The sequence below is a fragment of the Mus musculus genome, chromosome 5, assembly GCF_000001635.26.
Source record: "Mus musculus strain C57BL/6J chromosome 5, GRCm38.p6 C57BL/6J".
NCBI classification, from domain to species: domain Eukaryota; kingdom Metazoa; phylum Chordata; class Mammalia; order Rodentia; family Muridae; genus Mus; species Mus musculus.
This window is the reverse complement of record NC_000071.6, coordinates 58437751-58455070: the sequence shown is the minus strand read 5'-3', so window position 1 is coordinate 58455070 and position 17320 is coordinate 58437751. Positions and strand designations below refer to the sequence as shown.

Sequence of the window (17320 nt, the reverse complement as noted above, 5' to 3'; positions counted from 1 at the left end):
GAGCCTCCACTGTGCCTAACTGGTAAACAAGTAATGTGCACAGGTACAAGAGTAAATTCGTGCCAAGTCACTGCCCATCCCGGGGCGTGGTGATGAGGCTCTGGGAGAGCAGCCAATCAGGTGTGGACACGCCACACTAAGGCTTATATAAGCAGTGCCTTTTTGGTGCTTGGGGTCTTCCTCTTCATGTTGAAACTGGTGTAATAAAGTTGCTGCAGAAGGATCCGATTTCTCACCGCGTGTGTTCTTGCTGGTGAGACAATATCGCGTGTGAGACACTGAGAAGTTTTTTTTTTTTTTTAATTGTCTTTTCAGTTGTCTAATATGGCCTTGGCCTCCATAAGGCAGAGGTGGTGATGTGGTTCACAAAACTTTTGACAGTTTCCCTGTCCCTGTTTCAAGCCTTGCTCATTTCCATCACTGAAAGAAGTAAGATGTAAAACATCTTATTGATATGTACAAAACTCTGCAAATGGGTCATGTTTATAGACTCACATGAAATCTAAAATTACTCTGCAAATGTAAAAATCCAAAACAATAGCCAGATTTCCTAAATTCCTCTATTCAATTTTTGAAAGCACAAATCTTTAAATAGAGAAGAGAGATCACAGACATTCTTGAATAATTTTTTTAGTACAATATAAATAAACATTCACAATAACTCAAGTAATTCATCAGTGGGAAGGATATATTACCAAAGTTTTTTGCTGCCTCCATTAAATCAAGTCACATTTTCTTAAATGCGATTTTATATATATATGTATATATGTATATATACATATATATATATATAAAACATAAGACAATCATAAATAAAATACAAATAGCCTTCAATATTAATTTTTTACCTGAAAGACAGACCAAACTTTTTGTAATTTAAAAAACAAGACATTTTTTCCCAAAAATTACAATTTCTCATCCCATAATGTTTGTTTGATAAGCTCTTTTGAAAAATAATAAATTTCCTCCTTAGCTTCTTCTCACATTTTCACTTTATCTCCTTGTTGAGGCTAGTATCACTCAGGTCTTTTATGTTCTTAAAAAGGCCACTGTGTTTTGAGTAAAACCTTGAGTGTGTCTAGGCAAACTTTATATGCCCCAGTACAGGGGAACGCCAGGGTCAAAAAATGGGAATGAGTGGGTAGGGGAGTCGGGGGGGGAGGGTGTGGGGGACTTTTGGGATAGCATTGGAAATGTAATTGAGGAAAATATGTTGTAATAAAAAAAAAAAGTTCCTCTGCACAGAATTTAGTTTTAGACCTTATTTTGGTTACACTGTGTGGCAATGGACCAAATCATCAGCGATGAAGTTAATCGTGAGCTTGGTCCTGGATGGGATTCATGCATAGTGTGTTCTCACTTGGGTGGGCTGTTATCAACAGAGGCAGAACATACTTTTTCTGGTCTCCTGCTTTCTGCCAAAATTCTTGGTCCTTCTGTACCTGTTCTTGCCACAGAGCTCTCACAAAACATGAACAAAATGAATCAGTGTACCCTTAATCCTCCAGAATTGTCAGCTAAATAAAATTCCTTCCTTTGCCAAGAACTCCTTTTAGGTCTTAGTGTTAAAGAAACATAGATGGAATGAGACAGCTGTGTGAGTTTCCACAGTTCAATAATATAGAAATACATTTTCATGTTAAAATTTACAGATTTTACAATAAAAGTTATAATATTTCCCAGATTATATTTTCTTTGCATATCATGTTTTCTGTGCCTTTTCTAATTCTTAACTATTGGCTAACAATAACTGACATGACAATAATCCTCACTTTGCATATTATAATATCAATGATTAAATATCAGCTAAATTACTTTGAAAAATATGTAAAAACTGGATTGAAGTAGGGGGCAAAGAAGGTTTTAGGCCAGAAAATATCATAATTCTTCACTCTATTATTTGGGAAAATTACTTACAATTTGAGTGGACTGGACTTTTCAAAAGAATTAAGTCAAGCTTCCCTAATAAACTGGAATAACCTGTTTGGCACAAAAGAAATGTGGACTGTTTTTCGGGCTCCCCGGGGATCTCAAATGGAATTTTCTGGTTTCTTTGGAGACTCAATTAGGTCATAATGATGTTTTGTTGGAGCAGACAGGTGAAAGGATGTTTTGCTAAGGTAGACATGCAAAAGGATGCATGATGTTTAGAAAGAATATAAAGATGAATCCTCAGACTGTGGGAGGAGGTTCTAGAGTTGGTTCCCATTGCTCTGCCTTCCTAGTTTTGGTTTAGCTAGCCTCACCTAACAGTGGAGCCTTGTGGTCCATTCTGGATTGAACTGCTGCTGCTGAGTCTCATGTAGTGTCTACCAAGTGGACTGGACGGCAGCTGCTGGATCCATGTTTGGTGGTTTGCTAGTAGACTGAACTGCTGATATTCTGATAAGGAAGGGTGGAATCACCCCAAAGAACTCTTTCTAAACAGGTCCACTTCCTTCACAGCCTAACAACCTTTGATTTCCTTTGATAGCCTCAGTTAGGGCTAGAAGGGAGGCTAAAGCATTTAAGAATCCATATTTAATTAGGTTTTGAATAATTTAAGCCTACATGTATCTTATGAATATTTGTTAACAATAAAAATGCCCAGTTGGATTAGGTAGTTGTTGGCTGATAAAAATCTGATTACTCTTTCCCTGTGAACTTTGTGTGGTGGTGTAGTTTTCAGAATTTACTCTAGTCAAACTGGTAAACCCCTGTAATTTTTCAACATAATTGGCGTTGTTTGCATAAAACTACGAACTGCAAGAGAAATATTAAATGTTTGTTTTCTGTGGTCATTTATTTTCACTATTGTTAGAAAGAAACAGTTGTAAAATGTTGATGTTTTCATTAAATAGTATAAAGAAAGTACATTACAGGCTGGAGAGATGGCTCGACCATTAAAGCCTAGGCTCACAACCAAAAATACAAGAACGTACATTACATAATAAGTAGTAATAGAGTAAACAAGGAGCAAGGAGAAAACTATTATTTATACCTGTCACTCAGTCCGTCTGTCTCTATGGTCATCCTTCTATCCTTTAGTTAAAAAGTAATTCATAAGTAAGTAAGTAACTAAGTAAATAAATAAAACATAAGGACATAGACATAGATTACATGCATCAGTAACTGCATTCAATTCCCCCAAAATTAAATAACAAGTTGAAACATAAGAAAATTAGAATAATTGCTTAGAATAATTCCCGTGTTCATATTTTTTTCTTTCCTATGACTAGACAGACACGTAGGTATAAAAATAAAAGAAACTACCTTATGTATCATACTTTTTCAATGAAAAACATTATTACTAGCAATAATTCTATAAATTTAAAATGTGTGAACAAACCACATACAATGAAAATATAATTTGTATTTGTCTTTTTAATGTAAACTTCAAATTCTAACTATTCCATTAAGCTTGCAAACCTAATGTTGCATTAAGTTTTATTTAAGCTAATCTTGCCTCTTTTCCCATTTGTATTTTTAAAAGCTGTTAGTGTGGAAATTCTATCCCTATTAAGCAAATCTCTTCCCACCAAGAATTACCTCTTTGAATTGGATTTTTTTTTTTTTTTTTGCCATACAGTATTTTATTTTCTCTTCCTAAATATTTGATAAACATTATGTACTGGCTAGTTTTGTGTCAACTTGACACAGCTGGAGTTATCACAGAGAAAGGAGCTTCAGTTGAGGAAATGCCTCCATGAGATCCAACTGTAAGGCATTTTCTCAATTAGTGATCAAGGGGGAAAGGCCCCTTGTGGGTGGTGCCATCTCTGGGCTGGTAGTCTTAGTTCTATAAGAAAGCAGGCTGAGCAAGCCAGGTGAGGCAAGCCAGTAAAGAACATCCCTCCATGGCCTCTGCATCAGCTCCTGCTTCCTGACCTGCTTGAGTTCTATTCCTGACTTCCTTGGTGATGAACAGCAGTATGGAAGTGTAAGCTGAATAAACCCTTTCCTCCCCAACTTGCTTCTTGGTCATGATGTTTGTGCAGGAATAGAAACCCTGACTAAGACACATTATCTGGAACCAATTTACACATTGATCATTTCAATGTTTACTAAAACTCTTTTCATTACTTTTAAAGACGAAACATGTTTACATTTACAAGCTTTTATATAGTGCATTAATCTAAGATATCATGCAGAGAGAAGAAGACATTGAAGTGTAATGTAATATTAGGTCCGTAAACAGTTTGGTAAAATATTCTCAGATTGATATTCTGAATATAATAATAATTTTCTGGTAGAAGACTCAAGACACCTTAGGGAATTATAAAACAGTTATGGGTGAAATTCTGAGAGGGTTCTAGAGAGTTCCCAGAAGAGTGTTTAAATGTACTGAATAAGGTATATAACTGTAATAGATTTAGCAAGTAAAACCTCAGAAAATGGGCAAGAAAGGAGCAGTCACATGTAGCTTGGGAGTTCCTCTGAAGGCCAAGGACACAATTCTGACTAACTCTTGAGATAGTTTCCCTTCTTGAAACTGTCACCTTACTGTCTGGCTAAGCACATTCGAGTTGTCATATAAATGTATTTGATGCTTCATTTCTCACTGCATGAGACAGCCTTGTTTAAAAACAAACTGAAAATTCACTTCTTCGTTTCTCTCCCACACATTAAGACAGAAACTCCATCTTCTGCTTCACCTTCTTAAGGACGAACTTATTCAAGTTAACTATTTTCTCTGGAAGCCTCTGGACAGATCTTGACAATGACAAGGCTAGAAAGAAGCCGCACACTTTCCTTCACTTGGGAGACAGTTATAATGGGGGACCTGACAACATGTACTGTCACTTTACAGCCCCATATGTTAAGAAAGATTTCTTGCAGGCTGTTTAAGCAGAAACTCCCAGGGCGGCCCTGAAACCCAGCGGGAATTGATTCTAGGGCTCAGGAGTCACAGTTCTCTGGCTTCAGACAGCTTTGGTGGCCTCTTCAAAGTCCTCACAGGGATTAGACTGTCACACCTTGTCAGGTAAGCTAAGCTTTTAGAGCTTCATCCTTTGCAACGTTTGCAAGTGTTCTCATTAGAGTGGAATTTTTTCTTTCATATCCTCTATATTTAATTTCCATTTCTCCTATATTAGAATATTTCCCACACTCAGAATTGCTACTGTTTCTAAGACCCTTTTCACCCTGTCAGAATCTTAAAGGAATGCCATCCCTCATACCATCACCTCAGCTACAACATTTCTTTTACATACTGAGTAAAACCTCCATGTCATCTTTTGGAAATATTACTTATCATTAAGCTTAACTCAAATGTTACCTTAAAAATATCTATTAGGGCTGGGCACATGACTCAGTAAACCTTGTATGACTATGCATTCTTTGTAACCCTAGTTTTAACAGGGAGGAAGGAAGAAACACAAAAATCACTCAAGCTTGCTAGCAAATAACTTACCAGATAAAAAAAGCAAGCTCCACGTTCATTGAGAGAGCCTGACTGGAGGAACTAAGACAGAAAGCAACTGAGGATACCAGGTCTCTAACTCTTCATATACATGCACACAAACATACATTCAACATGCACATACATACAATCATACGCATATATTTAGATCTATTTGGAGGCTATAATTAAACATAACTGTAGAATAAATAGCATAATCTTGGTATTTATAAGTTTAATAGATAAATAGGCACTTTAATATCATGGCTTAATAAATAGGCACTTTAATATCATGGCTTAATTGGTGTTGAAGTCAGCTCAGATAGACCCTCCATTTTGAACATTTTGAGAGTACAAATTGTCCCTTATATTTTGCATATGCCAATATGATTTTATTATAAGTAGAAATCCAAATGCTAAAATAAATACCTGAAAACCTTAAAGAGTTATGAAATACAATTGTACTTTTTAATGCCTTCCTGTTTCTAGATTATATGTCTTCCAAAATCTAAGAGGCAATAACATATATAGTGACATCTCATGTCAAGGTACACCAATGTTTTGGAAGGGCAAATAGTGTGCTGTGTATCATCCTAAGAGAAACTACTCTGACTTCATAAAAATAGTAAAATAAAAAAAATAACAAACTTAGATATGTAAAAGGGACAGATTGTTAATTAATGAACAATTTTATATACCTTAAATTATATATATAAATTAATTTCAATAGTTTAGTGAATCATCAATATTTTAAAACTGAGAAATTTGAACATGAAATGGAATGTGTACATTGTTTTAGACAACCTGCAGGAAAGAGAAGTCTAAATAAATCACAGTAGGCTAACCATGACAGGTGGATATTTACAGGGTTATAAGTAGAAAACAAGGAGATTTAATTAAGGTGCTTTTAAAATGTGATTTATACATAAAAATACAGTTGTTTGTACTCTACATGGTCGTGTAATATTGTTTTTTCCCTACTTTACAGATGAGCAAATTTTAGTCAAGACAAGCTGACAAAGGTCAGTGTAGTATATAAAATCAGAAATTTGTTTGCAATTAAAGCCTACATACCTTTTGAACATATGTGCTTGGTCATGACTTTTAAAAAGTACTTTATAGTTCAAGGCCAGCCTGGTGTACAAAGTGAGTTCCAGGACAGATAGGGCTATACAGAGAAACCCTGTCTCAGAAAACAACAACAACAACAAAAACAACAACACACACACACAAAAAAAAAGCAAAAAAAAAAAAAGTACTTTATAAAACAACAGCTCTGTGAATGGAAAATGGGAGCAAGTGGAGAGATAGGGAGAAGGGATAAAGTAACAGTAAGAATGTTGGAAGTGCCATTAGGGACTCATATCATTTTATGTTCACTTAAAATATGTATATATGGAACCCTCTCTGGCTACACGAGATGGTCACTTCAGTGCTCATATCGTCTTCTGTTAGGAGTCTCAGCTAGGGTCACCCCCAGGATCCTCCCCAATCCCCGATTTCTGGCTCATCCCAGTGGAGAAATGGGGACATCAACCCACTCAAAAAACCTTCTATCCTAAATTATTCATGCCTACAAGATGTGCAAGCATAAAGATGGAGCGAAGATTGAAAGAATGATCGATCATTGACTGCCCCAATTTGAGACATATCCCATGGGAGAGAGATAAACTCTAACTCTATAATGATACTATGCTATGCTTACAGAAAAGAGCCTAGCACACTGTCTCCTGAAAGGTTTCATCCACCAACTATGGACTTCACACATGGTCAAACATTACATGGAGCTCAGGAAGTCTTGTGAACAGTTGAGGGATGGGGAATTGAGGGAGCTAGAGAGGGAGCTATACCTAGCCTGCTACTCACTTGTCATAGAAAGCTTTATCTTCATGTGAATCCCCTAACAATTAGAGCAGGGGCTCTCTCTGACACTATTGTGTGTCCTTCTTCTAGCTAGGCTGCCTTTTCTGGCCTCAGTGCAAGAGAATGTGCTTTGCCTTGCTGTGTGTTGATGTATTTGGGCATGTTGATACAATTGGGGGCCTTCCCCTTCTCTGAGAAGAAGAGGAGTGGTAATGGGGGAGGGAGTTGCTACAGTGGGTCTTGGAAGAAAGGAAAGAAGGGGATATAATGCAAAGTGAATAAATGAATAATAAATTAATGAAAGAATATGTATACCTAAGAGTATATTGTGTGTGTACATAAATCCACATACAAATACACATATACATATGTATTCATATGCGTGTATTTATCTGTGTATATATAAAAACTAAAACTATACGTGTATACATGTGTATGTGTATATGCATACATATATATACACACACATATATATATTCAAATACATATGATGTGTGTGTATGTAATTATGCCATAAATTATGATATACTCTTTCAAAACCATTTATTAGCTAACAAAGACCAAACAAAAACAAAATGCCAGTCAGGGTAATGTTCTTTTAGGTTTGTGATAGAGTAGTCTAAGAGACACCCAAATCAATGTAAACCATTGCTATAGTTCTTGGTTGCTTCCCAGGAACTGAGGAAAGACCCTTATTGCTGAAGGCATTATACACTTCAGAAACAACACTAGGAAAATCATGGCTGCAAATGTCCATGAAGCCTTCTCTCTGAGAAGTAGCCATCATAGAGCTGAAACAGTCTATGGCAGATGCCAAGAAACAAAAGACGATCCACAGGCCTACCCAGCTGTAAAGCCTGTGAACACAATGACCAACAGAGCAATCTATCTCCAAAGGTTTAATTATGGCACTTACGGTATAGGGATGATCAATAGCCATCTAATGGACTTAAGACCTACCCAGTAGAAAAGAATTCATGCCACGAACTGCTAGTTTGCTCATCCCCTGTGGAAGCTGAAGTTGAAGTCTCTAGCGGAGAACTTATAATTGCTGCCTCCCCAAACCAGTGTGATTTCTAACTGAATTCTAAAGACCTATCTTTGTACTCACAAATTAAATGTATCTCTCACTCTTCATTAAAAGACTTGTCCTTTGTAACAGACAGAAATCATTAGAGAAAGCCATAACTGGGCAAAATGCAGAGATTTCCAACCGAGCATAGATGTCCAGCCTCAACTGATACACCTATAGCACAACTCTTATAACTAAGGCTTGGGGAACATCACAGCATGGTTTGGGTTGGGGTGGGTGGAGAGTGGATGTATGAACCAGGAAACAGTTGTTGAGTGCTGATTTCTTCTATGTATGACAGGGAAGCTGTACTCATGCTCAGGTTAAATATGACCTAAATAAGACCTGAAAAATAGTACTCACTGACATGTCAATATGATGGGGAAAATCTAACAAGGTCCCAGGTCTAGATAAAAAGCAAAGGCAGGTTGATGAGAAAAATCAGTCTTCTCCAGAGATAAATCCACTGATAGATTATCCGCTCCCAAAGTATCTGAAGCTAAATAGTTATAAATGTGACCTGCACTAAAACTGTTATTTTGCATTTATTAATATGTACATGTATACAGAAAGAATAGAAAGAATAATAAGCAAAGAATAGAAGAGTAAGAGCCTATGAGTCTTGAGAAGTTGGGAGAATGTGGAAGGAGTTGAAGGCATCAGAGGACATGGGGAATGGTGTAAATACAGTATGCACATACATATAAAGTTCTACAAATAGTTCTAAAAAAATGAATGCTTGGTTTTATAAGCTAATTTAAGTGTCTCAAGTTTGGAGAACACACTATGCTTGCTTTCCAGCTCATAAGCTAAGTGCATTATAGCATCCATTCAGTGAATAGTGAACTATGATGAGTACTAGGTGGTCTTGAAAGAGGAAGAGAAACCACCCAAATGGATCTTCTTTCCCAAAGTGAGGATTTGGAATTTGAAACTTCAAAAGTTCGACTACAAACTCTTTTATTGCTTAGATGTGTTAAAGGCCATTCTGTTGTGAGACCTTCTTAATAGCTTTACCTGTTCTTAGCAAGTAGTAATGACTACTCTTTAAAAATAGATTAACTACACAGGTTGAATAATTATCATGGCATGAGGGAAGCCTAGGTAGCTAACATTTAGCACACTGTTAGAGTTTATTCTAATACATACTTGTGCACCATATTAAACAATTTTTAACACAGGAAACATAAAGAGATGGAAAGGGAACAAGGTGAGCAAGAGAACAACATGAAGATGGGTATGGAGAGGTAGTGCAACAGGCTGACAGGTGAGGGATTATGAGGGAGATTATGGAACAAGAAAAGATGTGTGAGAAACAGAGGTGTGACTGGGTCTAAACCTTTTAATTTCTAAAAAAAAATAATAAATGCTGCCTAGTGTACTTTTATTTGAATTGCTCTTTAAGGTAGTTTGACTCTCTTTCGCAGCCCAGACTGTTTTCAAATTCAGTCATTTTTTCAAAAATCTGCCTCAGTTGTCAGAGTTCTGGGGTCACAGGTGAGGACTGCCATATCTTGAAAAACAGAATCTTCCCTAAGCAACTTCTAAAGAGATCACATTAGCACACGTCATAGGAAGGAATTTAAGCCCCCAGCAGCTGTCATTTCACATCCTAAGAATGTTGGCATTAGTTTTCAAAGAGTACTTTTCTTATCATTGGTATCTTAAATGGCAGATTTTACTATGTACACTTTATTAGATAAGGTAGATTTCAAGAAACAGATACCCTGTTAAGGTTGCCTTGGTGACCACGAAGTGCTTTGCAGACGCTTTGAAAGGAAGTACCTCCTAGTGCAGCTGTATACTTCTGCATCTCAGAGGAAGGGGGTAAACTGAGGACACTGATACATGTCATAATGCTCTCTAGAGTCAGAAGATTTCAGACAAGTCTTTAAATCTGCCGTTTCCCAAATATGTGATTGGATTTAAAAAAATCTAATCTATTGCAAAAATGGGTTTTCCTGACTTCTTTTAGGCCTCAATGTTTGTGGGGCATAATGCTGCAGCTTTTCTTGCCTCTTGCTCACTTCTGTGGTCTCTAACATCAGTTCTGAGTTTTTCTCTGTGTACCTAATACTAACATCCTATCTCAAATCCCACAGCAGTGAGCATCCACATAAGCAGGAGTTTCCCTGCCTGCTTAGAAAGCCTGAAATTAGCACTAAAATGATACTGAAAATAATTGTATCTTTTTCTGATGACTGAAAACTACTTTAGTTTCCGGGAGTACCCTAGAGTCATCTTCAAATGTATTAACCATCCTTCCTATTATTTGTAATTTCTTTTTTCCTCATAAAAGTCAAGTGGGAAGATAAATTAGTGCACTGAGCTTTCCAGTAACTCAGACTCCAGATAGATGAAAATGTATTGCAATTGTGTGTATTATAATTGAAGAAAGAACCATTTCCTCAGATATAAGATTAGAGTAAATGACCTCTAACTTCCTCTCTAATTCCTTTTCTAAGAATTCTATGATCCACACCAATACAGTTCAGAGTTTCGAGCTCCTTTACAGTGATTGCTTTCCCACGGTCACATTTGCACCTGGATTCTCTCTCCTCTTAAACGCCTGGGTTAATAAAGGATGTGAAAGATGAATATGATATGTTTATTTGTATCATAGTAATGTGAATTTTTAAAAATGTAGTTGAGCTTTGAGTCTCTATGATTCCATTGAGAACATATTATTTCTGAGTTTCATGTCAATTCAACTAAACAATTTCCTATCAAGATGCGATCTTCACAGGAGGGATAAAACTTCTGGTAACTGTTAATATCAAGGAATTTTCAGAGATTCTGAATAGAATCCATTCCTACTTATAAAACTTTTGATAATTGCTAATATCAAGGACTTTTCACACAATCTATGTAGATTCCATTCCTACCTATAATACTTTTGGTAAATTTTAATATCAAAGAATTTTCAGTCTATGTAGACTCCATTCCTATCTAAGCTCGGAATATTTCATCGTGTAATTATCTTTTTGTGTGTTTTTAATTATTTGCATTGAACCTAGCACATCTATAAGCACTTGGGATAGAGGATTAAAACAAAACATATTCTGACCTCTAGTGAGGTTATATTTTTCTTACCTTCATGGCATTGTGATTTCAAAATAAGTACTTCTGAACAATTAATCTTGAGAGGCTATTTTATATTTTTCTTTGTTTTGCTTTCAGATTCTCCATCACATGTCAGGGTAAAATGCGGATTGTGTACTGAAAACAGGATGGGAATATTTCACCTTTCTTACACAAACCAGAGAACCTTGGAACTTCTAAATCAGTAGGCAAACTATGTTTGGACAACAATACAACACAATTGTATATGATTATCAAATTCAATATTTACTCAAAGGATAAAGGCCTGGTTAGGGACAAGTTTCATGGCAATATGCTGAAGATTATAAAACAGTGTCATAGAATGAACCTGGAACAAATAATCTATTTACATTGGCCATTATGAGACAGATTAAACTCTTTTGCTCCTTTCTGTAATAAACCAAGTACATGGAAATTATTTGTAGCTATGTTTAAGGGAATTTTGACTTGAGAGCTAACATATTCATAGTTCACATGTGGTCTGAGACTTGATTGACTGATAACCCTTTCCTATCATTTACATAAAGCATTGGGTACTGTAGTGATGACAAACTAATGTATCTTAAATTTAATTTAATGGTGTGTGTGTGTGTGTGTGTGTGTGTGTGTATGGTGTATACACATTTGTGTGTGTGTCTGTGTGTGTGTATGTGTGGTGTATACACATTTGTGTGTGTGTGTGTGTGTGTGTGCTTGTATGTGCACAGTACATGCATATTGTCATGCTATTCCATATGAACTTACTTCTTTCAGAAATGGCTTAGTCTGTTCATTCTTAGAATAAGATATCACATAACTCCACAGAGCTACATAAAGCTGCGTATTAGGCTATGCAACTTTTAATGAAATTGCCTTATAATGAAATGTATTATTTTCAACATAAGACTGTGTAGTCATTGTGGTTAGGTTTTCTTTCTCTTATGAGTTTCTTTTATTTTTCAGGTAAGAATTATTTCTCAGGTAAAATGAGTATTTTATCCTCTGTGCCTCTATGCTTTGTTACTAAGAAGAGAAAAAAGAGTCTTGTTCTTCTTACTCTTTTTTATTCCTTGAAACAAAGCTGTGTCTTTTCTTTCAATTTAACATATCCCATCTATAGTACTCTTAAAATACTTCCAATAGGAACTTATTATTTGTTATAACTTAATTATTATAATAGAATCTGTGAATGAATTATTTTACCTCCAAATATGTAAGTTACTGTCTGAGGACATCATTATAATGTATACTATATTAAATATTGTAAATTAATGAGCCAAATGCTAATATTCTAAAATATGGAGAACAAGAAAATACTGATTTTTTTTTTGGTATTTTTATAAGTGAAATTTCTAACAGTGTTTAAAATTGAATGAAAATGCTTTTCTAGATATCCATCTCAGGGATAAACTAGTTATCTTACATAATTAAAAAAAATCTTGTTTATTTTTACGAATTTCTTTTTTATTGGCTATTTTATTTATTTATATTTCAAAATTACCCCTTCCCACTCACAAACCACCCAACCCATCCCACATTCCCTTTGCCTCTATGAGGGTGCTTCCAGACCTACCCACCCACTCCTGCCTCACACCTCCAGCTTCCCTCCATGCTTGGGCATTGAGCCCCCACAGTACAAAGCACCTCCACTCCCATAGATGCCAGGTAAGGCAGTCCTCTGCTACATATGCAGCTGGAGCCATAGACCCATCCATGTATACATTTTGTTGTTTCAGTCCCTGGGAGCTCTGAACATTCTAGTTGGCTGATATTGTTGTTCTTCCTATGGGGTTCTAATCCCCCTCAGCTCCTTCAGCCCTTCCCCTAACTTTTCCATGTGGTCCCCATGCTCAGTCCGACTGTTGACTGACGGTATCTGCATTTGTTTTAATCAGTTGCTAGCAGAGTCTTTCAGAGGACAGCCATAATAGGCTCCTGTCTGAAAACACTTCTTGGCACTCGCAATAGTGTCAGGGTTTGGTGTCTGCAGATGGGATGGATACCATGGTAAGGTCATCTCTAGATGGTTTTTCCTTACATATATGTGTACAACGAAGCAAATATGTATTTTGGATCTTTTCAGATGGCTCTGCTGTTAAGATTTGCTGTTCTTCCAGATGACCCATGTTTGATTCTAGCATCTATATCAGGAAGCTTACTACAAGTATTAACTTGTGGGAGAAGGAGGGGGAGTCAAACACCTCTTCTGAACTACACAGACACTCACATACATCCATCATACGCACAAACACATGCATATAACAAACGATTCACTTGTGAAAGAAATAAATCTTGCAAACAATATTTAAGAAAACATTAAATTGCAATTGTTGCATAAGCAAAAATAGTTTTAGGTTTTCTTTTGTTTCCAGATTGATACACAACTAATTTCAAGAGAGTAATTCACATGGCGGCCTCCCAGTGGAAATCAAACAGGATTTCAGGTTTGAAGCAATGACTGTGTCCCTGTAACTCTAGTAAGCTGGCATCTTATGGCTGCATGACTCTGGCTTGGCAACACGCTCTTTTAGGGATTATCTGAAAGGTTGCCTGTATTCGAAAGCCCTCTATTGGCAGTATATTAGGATGAAAGTATGTTTATTTTCTAGTGTTGTGTTATAATTAAAACTGTGTCTAAGTAGGTATGATTTATAATACATTTGTGAATCACTGAATAGCTCAAACTATTATATGTATTGTCCTTGTGAAATATCTAGTGACAGGCTAAAGACATGGCTTAGCAATAAGGAATTCTTACCTATCCTATTATCAGAAAACCAGATTTCATATGCCAGCTTCTATGGCTGGTGGCTCACTAATGTCGGTAGCTACAGTTCCAAGGGATTCAAAGGCCTCTTTTTGTTTCTATAGACAGACAGACAGACAGACAGACAGACACACACACACACACACACACACACTACATACATATGTACATCATTATATTATTATATTATTATTATTGTTATTGTTATTATTATTATTTAATCTTTTTTTTCCAGTTCAGCCATTATCCCCATCCCTGTCCACCCTCTGACATTCCTTCATCTTATTCCTCCTCCCCCAACTGCAAGAGGATGTCCACACCCGTACCTCCATCCCATCAGACCTCCCCACTCCTTGGGGCCTCAAATTTCCTGACGGTTAGGTGTATAATCTCTCACTGAGACCAGATCAGGGAGTCCTTTGCTGTATATGTGTTGGGGGCCTCATAATAGTTCTTGTATGCTGCCGGGTTGGTGGCTTAGTGTCTGAGAGATCTCAGAGGTCCAGGTTAGTGAGACTACTGGTCTTCCTATTTGGTCACCCTCCTTCTCAGCTTCTTCGGAAAATAGATTGTTATATGTAATTTGAATTTTAAGTATACTTTAGAAGTAACTGTAATTGGAATAAATTGACAAAGAATTAAAGGGAATTACATAGTAAGATCATCACTAAATAATATTAAATGTAACAAGAAAATAAATTTTACTCACACTTTCTTGAATTATCAAAAGTTGCATTTTATGAGATAATAATATACAGAAAAATACAAATTAATGGCATAAATGTTGATATTCTGTCTGGACTCCACCCCCACAATTACCTAGCAGCAGCCAGGTACGCTCCTCCCCACAGTTACCTGGCAGTAGCCAGGTAGGCCTGGCTCCCTATAAAAGGGGCTGCTTGACCCCTCCTCCTCCTCCTTGTCTCTCTTACTCTTTTGCCTCTCTCTTGCCCCTTCTTCCCCATTCCCTTTCCCCCTCTCTCCAGTGGTCATGGTGGGCCTCTACTTCTCTACTCTCTCCTTCTCTCTGCTTTTTTCTGCCTCTACTACTCTCTTAACTCCCCTCCCCATACCCTGAATAAACTCTATATTATACTATACCATCATTTGGCTGGTCTCTCAGGGGGAAGGAATGCCTTTGCATGGACACACCATGGCACTCCCTTCCCCCACACCTCACCACACCACCTTAGAACATATATTAATAGCTCTTTCTCTTTTTATGATCACAATAATAGATCCAGAGTGGTAATACTGTAATAGTATTGATAATGTACATACAACTTGAACTGGGTTATAGGTGTTTAATCTCAGAATTTTCTGCTTATTAAATATAGATTCTTTTATTTTTCCTTTCTTTTACTCACAGACATCTTTATATAGTCTAAGATATCAACATAACTGCAAGAACATAAAATAGTTGGTTAATATATTGTGTTGGGATTCTCTGAACTCCACAATATCTCTTTCTTAGGCCTTCCTTCTCTCCTTTGTCACACTGTATATATAAACACTAACTCTTAACCACTGACACATTATCACTGACACATGCATGGGATGTACTTACTAATAAGTAGATATTATCCAAAAAAGTACAGAATACCCAAGATACAGTCCATGGAACTCAAGACAGTTAACAAGTTAAAGGGCCCAAGACAGGACACCTCAATCCCACTTGGGAGAGAGAAAAAAACTATCACAGGAGGGGTAGGGATGAAGGCACTTGGGTGGGAAAGGGGACAGGGAAGGGAAGAAGAAAACATAATCAAGTATTGGGTAGGGGAAAAGGACTGAATCCCCATGGGCCAGCAGAAAGAATGGCAACAGGCCATGGCAACCTCGGGAGGTAGGTGGTTGGGGAACCCTCCAGAATGCACTAGAGACCTGGGCGGTGAGAGACTCTCAGATGTTCGATCCTATAGGAGGACCAGCAGTCTCAATTAATTTGGACCCCCCCGAGATCCCTTAAACACTGGACTACCAACCAGACAGCATAAACCAGATGATATGAGGCCCCAAACACATATACAGCAGAGGACTGACTGATCTGGGTTCAGTCTAAGAAGATGCACCTAACCCTCAAGAGACTGAAGGCCCTAGGGAGTGTAGAGGTTTGGTGGGGTGTGGGGTATGGATATTCTCATGGAAACAAGGGGGGGGGGGAGTGGTACAGGATGTGGAACCATCAGAGGGTGGACCAGGAGGGAGATAATACCTGGAGTGAAAAAAAAAGATTAAATACAATTTTAAAAAATATTAATTAAAAAATAAAGAGCTAAAATCATAATCCCATGTAAATGAAACCTCAGGAGTCAACCAAAACCTTGAGTAATAATATATACCTCCTGTTAGAAGCTCTGGTAGTAATACATTCTTCTTGTGACATTTAGCCATCTGTGTATAGGACAGCTGTTTTTTTCTTGTATCCTGCTACTAGTTACTACAGATGAAAGTAAGTGTGTTTTTGAAGAGAAGATTGTCATAACATTTCTCCTGATGCCATTATAATATTGAGTTTACATTTTGAGTTAGAGTGGAAAGGAGATATTGGCAAAGGATTCCTCAAGTGGTAAGCATATGTTAATATAGCATTGGAGTGATCATTAATCATTTGAACAATATATCTTTTGGTTTCCTAGAAGAAAGTGGCACACACCTTCCAAAGGTGACACAGAGGCATCCGTGTGAAAAGACGCCTGAGTGACACTTCTTTGTATATCTCCCAGAAGCAGAGGGGGATCATAGGTCCTATCCTTCACTTATGCAACATCATCAATTTGTAGTAAGTGATGGGTAAGTTAAAGTCAGAACACTGTATGGTTTCTCACTTACTGGCTTCCTGGTTTTCATGGGTACCATGGCAGAATCATTGTTTCTGACTAATTCTCACTGTCTCCACTCAACTGCTTCTATTTTCATCTAAGCTAAGAGGAAAGGAAAGGTCTCACTTCCAGACATCGTAAGCTTGGTCTACAACACTGTGTTTGTCATTGATTTAACATTTCAGAAAATAAGTACCCAGGAACTAGTAAATAATCATTAACCTTTGGAATCTGCAAGAAAAATCACAGCTTGTAATTGTTTTTTGTTTGTTGGTTTGCTTGTTTTAAACCAAAACTAGATAGAATTTAAAACTCAAAGTATATATTTTGTTCTG

At 36.9% G+C, this 17320-nt stretch overlaps 1 long non-coding RNA gene across 1 annotated transcript; it reads left to right on the top strand.

The window, feature by feature from the left end:
• Positions 1-2072: 2072 nt before the first annotated feature.
• On the top strand, positions 2073-11832 carry 4930459L07Rik (RIKEN cDNA 4930459L07 gene). The gene is made up of 3 exons (NR_046190.1): positions 2073-2120; positions 6369-6402; positions 11496-11832. It is a non-coding gene; the product is annotated as an RIKEN cDNA 4930459L07 gene (long non-coding RNA).
• The last annotated feature ends 5488 nt before the right edge of the window (positions 11833-17320 follow it).